Source organism: Aptenodytes patagonicus, chromosome 7 (genome assembly GCF_965638725.1).
Source record: "Aptenodytes patagonicus chromosome 7, bAptPat1.pri.cur, whole genome shotgun sequence".
NCBI lineage: Eukaryota > Metazoa > Chordata > Aves > Sphenisciformes > Spheniscidae > Aptenodytes > Aptenodytes patagonicus.
Genome location: NC_134955.1, coordinates 28,005,507 through 28,012,843, shown reverse-complemented (window position 1 = coordinate 28,012,843; position 7,337 = coordinate 28,005,507).

Genomic DNA, 7,337 nt, shown 5'->3' with positions numbered 1-7,337 from the left:
ATAAAAATTTTAAATGCTTATGACTTTATACATAGAAAATTTTGATCATTATGAAGTTTTTTGGATGGCTTGATAATAATCTCTTCCTTTCCTTGTGTTTTGCCAGGCCTCTCAGACTTCCTCTTTGACATAACTTACCCTCATTCCCTGTATATTTTTAATATTTCATTTCTCTGTAACTTCTTGTCTCCGGGCATCAGCGTCTCCCTGACTATAACCATGGCTCCCCCTGCCTCTTTCTTCTCTTTTCTGTGTCCTTGTGTCTTTCTGTGTTGTCTAATGCTTTCCAAATCGTTCTATTCCATGCATCCCTTTCCAGGTACCACACCATTTTCTCTCCTCCACACTTTGGTTTGTTAGGAATCCAGTAACAGTGCTGAAAAGGCAAACTGTGGTTCAGCTCCATCTACAGGCTTAGGAATAAAGCCTGTTGTAACTAAGCACCCTGACAAAATATTTTTGCAGTGCAAATAAGTCCTCTGTGTGGGAGGCCAACTTTTCAAATGTGCAGTGTATCATTTGAAAAATTCCCTTGGGGCTCTGACCTTGTAGGCAAATCTCTTAGAAACTGGTTCCAAATGGCTTTTCATGGTGAACTGTCCAGACAGTGTCTGCTCAGCAAGGCTGTCTTTTAGCAGGCCAGAATCAAATCTTGGTTGTGTCTGTACATGTATTTTATCCTAGCCCGAATGAGGAGAACTCAGCCTGCTTCACCCGAAGTGCCAGTGCGGGAGGAGCTAGGACAAAAATCAGTGACTCCATTTTGACACAGGCAGGAAACAATGAGAGGGAGGGGGCCTTGTTTCTACAGCATAAATAACACTTTTGTGACTCCCGTATCATGATTCAGCAGCTCTGATGTCAATTTACAGTAACAAAGGAGACGGGAGATGGTCTGTGTGGGAAGGAGTGTTGACAAAAGCATCTTGTACAACTTCCTCTGGGCTCCTCAGCTGTGTTATCAGGGGTGGGCAGCTGTGTAGGACAAGCCCAGCATTAGGGGAGCAAAGCCCCAGACTGCTGAGAAGAGGTCTGTGGCAACAGCAAGAAACGAGGGTGGTAGATAAGCTTTCAAATTCAGGATCTGTGATCTTTGTGGGGCCACTGGCTCTGCCAACCAGCAGATACATTTGCTCAGTGTAAGTAAATGCCTGTGCTGGAAAAAACGTGCTGTGCACTGTTCAGAGCATACCCCATTTCTGATAGTGCAAAATTTGTGAAGCTCAGAAATACAGGATGAATCTGAAAACGTTATGGTTGGTTAAAACATTTTTAGATCCTTGCAATATTAATTTGGGGTTCTCTTTTTTTGTGTTCGGATTTTTCAATTTTGTCAATTTCATGTTTTCAAATTTTTCAAGCTGCCTGATAAAAAACTTCTGGAAGAAAGAGAAACTGAGATTCCACAGGACTCTCAGTATGCTAGAGGTTTGGCTTCTGAGAACACAAAACAAAAGATAAGTACAAAACACTTAGCGTGAAGTGTGGGGGAAAAAAGGATTTGACAGTAGAACAACTTTTCTCAGCTATCTTTTCTCTATCACTATTGTATCTGATACCGTCTATATCCAACTACACTAAGATCAGTTTTCTAGACCTCATCTTTGAGATGCTATGCCTGCATCCCAATTTTCTCCTCCTAAGACTTACTTTGAGTTGGTCTCTACACAACCTCTCTTGCCCCAGGCTGCTTGTTTACTTCTTCTAATCATTCCTCTTGATGTCTCTGCTAAATTTACTTCCGCCTGCACCTTTTCATCATTGATCATAGCACCAGGAAACCATTGCTGTGTACTGGATTGCTCATCTTGGATGTTGCATGTGAATTGTTCTGTTTAACCAAAACTTCAAGTTTCTCAGATTACTGGTAACAGTGAATGTCAGTTGAGCTTCAGTGGCAATTCTCTTTGCTATTCTTGTTCTGAATCCTCCTCCATAATAATATCTGCCACTGAGTTTCAGTGTTGCCTGTGGTACTCCCACTACTGCTCCAGTCCTGGGCTTCTCTGCCAACTAGAAAAGGAAAAAAAAATAGGGCTTCCCCCACCTACTTTGAAGTACCTCAGATGAACTTTGCTATCAATGGCACTTTTTTTAGTGCCAGCTTTATACAACTTCTGTCACCTTAGACAAACAGAAATGGAAAAACCCTGATCTCATAGTTTTCTTCCGTCTTTGAGAATGTATTCCATAATGCAGCATGTCAGATTGAAACATAGCAGGAGATGTTCTCCTTGGTCTTCTTACAGAACTGTTTGTACCAACCTACTGAGTAGTTTTGTATTTTACCCAAATGGAGACTGCATAGATTCATCAAGAGTCTGAAAGGAGACTGTAAACCACTGACCTCTACACCGTTGGCCTCCTCATTAGAAGAAAACTGGACTAGGCTGTAATACCTGGAGGGTTTTGGGGTTTTTTGTTTGTTTGTTTTTGTGGGTTTTTTTTGAGTGGTGAATACTAATAATGGATCCTCCCGCATTTAAGAAACTGGAGAATTTAATTCTGTCTCTGCTGGCTTGAGGTGGGCATTGTTCTGAATCACAGTATTGCTGCTTTGGAGATCCTTTTGCACTCCATGAACGCCTTCATTACAGGGGCCTGATATTTAACCCTTTCTGCACACCATGCCTTAGAGCATAAACACTAATATTACAACTCTGCCAAGTGATGGCTACTCCACTTACAGGGTATGTAGCACTGTACAGTCTGGAGCTTGCAGCACTCAGGGTGAGTGACAGCACAGGTCTCACTGCTTGCAGTAGCTGAGAGTGTGAATCTTGGCACTAGCGTTCAGAATATGGACCTCACTAGGGAGTGATGTAGATCTCACTCTGTGCAGAGAATGAAAGTGTGAAAGTTGGTCATAAAGTATTTGTATGCCTGCAACACTGATATTGAAACATCCATATTGAAGTGCAGCCTGTCCTCTGTCAACTGAAGGGCAGGAACCATTGTTTGGGCTGTACCCTGGAGACATGAAGAAGATGTGTCAGGCTTTAGAAATCAGGGTTTTCGTTATTGAGCACTAAAGAACATAAGCAAACCCTCTTTCATGGTCAGAACCCAGCATTAACCACGTTTAGATATAAGATAAAGACTGTGTATCAAACAAAACACATACTGATAGCCAGCTTGGCAGGGTAATATTGCGGCCTCATTATTTAAGTCTGAAACCTCAGCAAAGAATAAACCCATGCTGGTCTTCTGCTAGAGGTCTAGATTCTGCTAGAGCTTCCAGCACTATTCATTGTTCACAGTCGTATAGATTTCCCTTCCTTTTCTTGCTTACATTTGTTAAGACTAGGTAGAGCACCTTTTCAGGATGAATCTCAGTTCTAACCTCTGTAAATCCTCTATGGCTTATCTGCCACATTTCACTCATCTGCCCTAACTTGTTCTCTCGCTGTATCTTTCCCAGACCAGGCCTGCCTTTTTTCTTTCTCCAGCATGACACTGAAATCTGCCCAGATTAAATAGCACCCACCAGGCAGTCCATTTATTCCTCACAAACACTAGTAAAGTGCAGCGGGTCAGACTGAGCTCCCAGCTGGAAGTTGTGCATCTGTGCATGGAGGCAGGCATACAGGAGTCACTGGGGCTAGCGGACAAACTTGTGGTGCACACAGAGTTAATATGCTGACAGAAACACTGAGGTTTACATCTGAAAAACCAAATATAAAAATAATATGATGAGTAAGACTAAAATTCCCTGTTCTGAGCTTCCATGGGGCCAGCTCCCCTCCCCCCCCATTAGGGCTCAGCAGTCACTTCTCCTTTTCTGCTGTGCCTTGCAGAAATGTGTCCTGGGATGAGTCAGAGCAGGACTTCCAGGCAGTAGTGTTACTGCATTTGGCTCCCAACAAACAGCAGGCAAAAATGCCTACTGCTGGGGCCTCGAAGCTCCTTTCACACACTTAGAGGGGTCTCCCTCTGATTCACTTGTTATCCCTTGATACTGTTTTTTTCTGAATCATAGGATCATAGAAAACATTAGGTTGGAAGGGACCTCTGGAGGTCACTTAGTCCAGTCTCCTGCTCAAAGCTTCACAATTAGATCAGGTTGCTCAAGGTCAAGGCCAGATGAACTTCTGAAAATCTCCAAGAGATACCACAGCAACCTTGGACATCTCTTCCAGTGCCTGACCATCTTTATTGGGAAGAACTTTTTAAAATCTTCCTGCCCTATCCACATTCATGGTCTGTCCCTGTTTCTCTGCTTGCCCGTGCCCCATCTGTCAGTGCTTAACATCTGGTCTTACACATGTGGGCCCTCCAGAGATGTTTTTATGTGCCCTCTCCAGAGATTTTGCTGAGGCTCTGGTACCTTCTCTTCGCAGTTAGTGCACTTTCAGGGCACCATTCATGTCCCACCCTTTTTCAAAAGCGAGCTTCTGACTGTACAACAAGAAAAAATACATTTAAGAACGTCCTGGGGACAGAGTGCTGAGAGCACTATTAGGCGTGAGGAAGCATGAATTTACTAAGCCACTCTGATCCCTTTATTCGCAGGTTTTACAGTGGAAATTCAGCTGCCAAAATGTCTTCCTAGGAAAGAACACCCTCCCGTGGTGGCTAGGAAGCCAGACTACTCCGGAGGGTCCCCTCCTTCACTCAGGGCCTACATCCCACTGAGGCTGTGCCTGGCTAAAGGAAAGTCTCCCACAGCGCTGGAGTGACCGGGAGGAGGTTTAGCACCATCCCTGGGCTTGGGGTGTTCCTGTCCTGCCAGCACACCACTTCATCTTCATGGGGAGAGGCGACCAGTGGTACAGCCGTACCAGCCTCGTTGCCCGACCCTGACTGCACACAAAGCCCAGGTACCACGCTGAGCTGTAAACTGCGATGGCAAAACAAGTCCTTACCAAGCTCTCACCGTAAGGTGCCGTGTAACTCCCCGCGGCGTCTGGGTATTTTACAAAGGCCACTCATGTAGTATTACCCTTGGGCTAATTGCTTGCGCCCAGTAGCTGTGTGAAGGATCAGATCTCATCTACCAGGTTGTATCTTCTTCCCTGCCCTGACGCTGGTGAAATTCCCTATTCCCCCCCCTCCGAAGGACGCTTTAGCTCAAACCCCGGCAGGGAAAGGGGAAGTTGGTCCGGGCCCAACGATCTCGTTTTGCAGGCAGGTAGCACCTCCGCGCGGTGTCTCTGCAGAAATACAGCTTTAACAGGATCGCCGCTTTTCCCAGCACGGCAACGAGCTGCTCCCGAGCAACTGTGAGCTACAAACTCCAGAAACCTCAGGAACCAATTAGGCATGTGAGAATAACTGATTTTCCATTTTTCCTTTTACATTTATTCCATCTTTTTTTTTCAGCCTGAATGCTCTAAACGGGTTTTTCATATTGGTGACCCAGCCAATAATGTACTGCTTTATCAATCAAAGTAGGACTTTAAAAATAATAATAACAACAATAAAAAAATCAAAAGTAGTGCTTTTAAAATCAATCTGTCTGCAGTATTTGTCATTAATTGACTAATACTTTTGAGTGACTGAATTTTTCAGTAAACAAATTATTTGCCCAAAAGATGTGCCAAGCTCCACTGACATCTCTTGGCTTTTGTGGATGCACAACGCACCAGCCCTCGGGGGCTGTGCATGAGGCGTACCCCACGCCTCTGTCTTCATGGGTGCCAGTGAGCTATAACGGGTTTACACCTTTTTTCTGGAAAGCTGCTCCATCATTGCCCTACTCTGGCAAGAAAAACACAAGAGACCACAAAGCTTGTAAACAAGGATAAGCGTTGGAGACACCCAAGTAAAGATGTTAGAGAGGCAAGAACATCAGTCACAAGTCAAAGAGAACTGGATATATGGTGACTGGTTTTGTTAGTCTGCCTTTAAAAGTGATCTGTTTTTTTATCTCCTCAGCTGAGGAAATAATACAGTAAAGAACACAGAAACCTAAATGTCATTTTCAAAGAAATCAGGTTGAAGCGGCTCCGTGGCTTGGGGGAGGCAGGATAAGGTCCCAGATCCCTGCTCCAGTCATCTAGTTGCTATTGTGACAAAATACCAGCTTTTGGACCCAGCCTGCTGGACTCTGATTTTGCCATACTGATCTCTAGACTATCACTGAAAATTCACCATACAGCCACCAGCTGTGAAAAAGCTCCATTTGATGCACAGTGTATTAGCAGCTGCCACCTGATGACACAAGCTACTGAGTGCACATTTCGTCCAGAATTCTTCCTGTGTTGGCTTACGGTGGGATGTCACAAAAACTGAAAGTCTTGGAGTGAAATCCTACATCGCTGAAGTCAAAAGCAAACTCCCACTCAATTCTCTGAGACCATGCTACCACCATTGATTGCAATAGTCCGAAATTCTCAGCGTGGCTTGGTTTACCTGTTGTAACTGTGATAATCACAGGTATGATCGATCCATCAGCACAGGGAACCGTGCCACTGGAGCAAGGCTCAGGAAGGCTGATGATAGTTATTCAAGGCAGTAGGAAGGCGGCTGTGGAATGCAAGAACCATAAATCTTACAACTTGAGAACAAAATGCAAAATACTTTTTCTTTAAAAATTCACTTTCAGAATTCAGCTTCCTATATAAGCATTCTTCTTGCAAGTGAGAAAGATATAACTTTTCTTAAACGGCATTTGCAGTGCAGTAGCACGTAGGATTGTGTTCCCGTTACATGAATGCAGAAAGAGCAGCTAAACCAGTGCAGGCGACTGTGGCTGACTTAATTCCTAACTCCTGCTCCAGGGCATGACATTGGTATGATGTAATGAGGCTAGGGCGAAACTGTAGAAAGAAGCGTCAGCATCAGCAGTGCCTCCTTGGGGAATGGGATTCATTCCGAAAATTGGAGTGAGAAACAAGTTCTGTGTCTCATGGAAAACGGTAAGAGATGGAACCGAAAGGTACATCAGTACGTTTTGGAAAGTGTCTGTATTGGAAACCATATGGCTCCAAACTAGCTCAGCTTGTATAAAAGTAAATCTTTGTTCTCCTCTGACCTAGTTTCTTGAGCACATGCAGTTTCTGCAAATCTCTGTAAGAACCGTGGATATTCTTCGCCACTAACAGTCAGGACACGAGTGCTTATGCAGCTCTGGGGTTACATAAGTGTCATCATGAAGGTTGTAACGAACCTGTAAGGAGGAGGCAAATATGTTTAACAGTCATTGTATCTTTTAAAAACGTTTGGAGGCTAAGTCCTAGAGGAGGCTGCCATACTTTCTTCTGCTCTAACAAGTTCCAGAAATTCTGCTCAAAAACAGGTTTCCACTGTGCTCGTCTTTACACATCTGTAGCCCAAAGAATTCATAATCCAATTAGACAGATTTAAAAAAAAAAACCAAACAAAAAACCACGTAA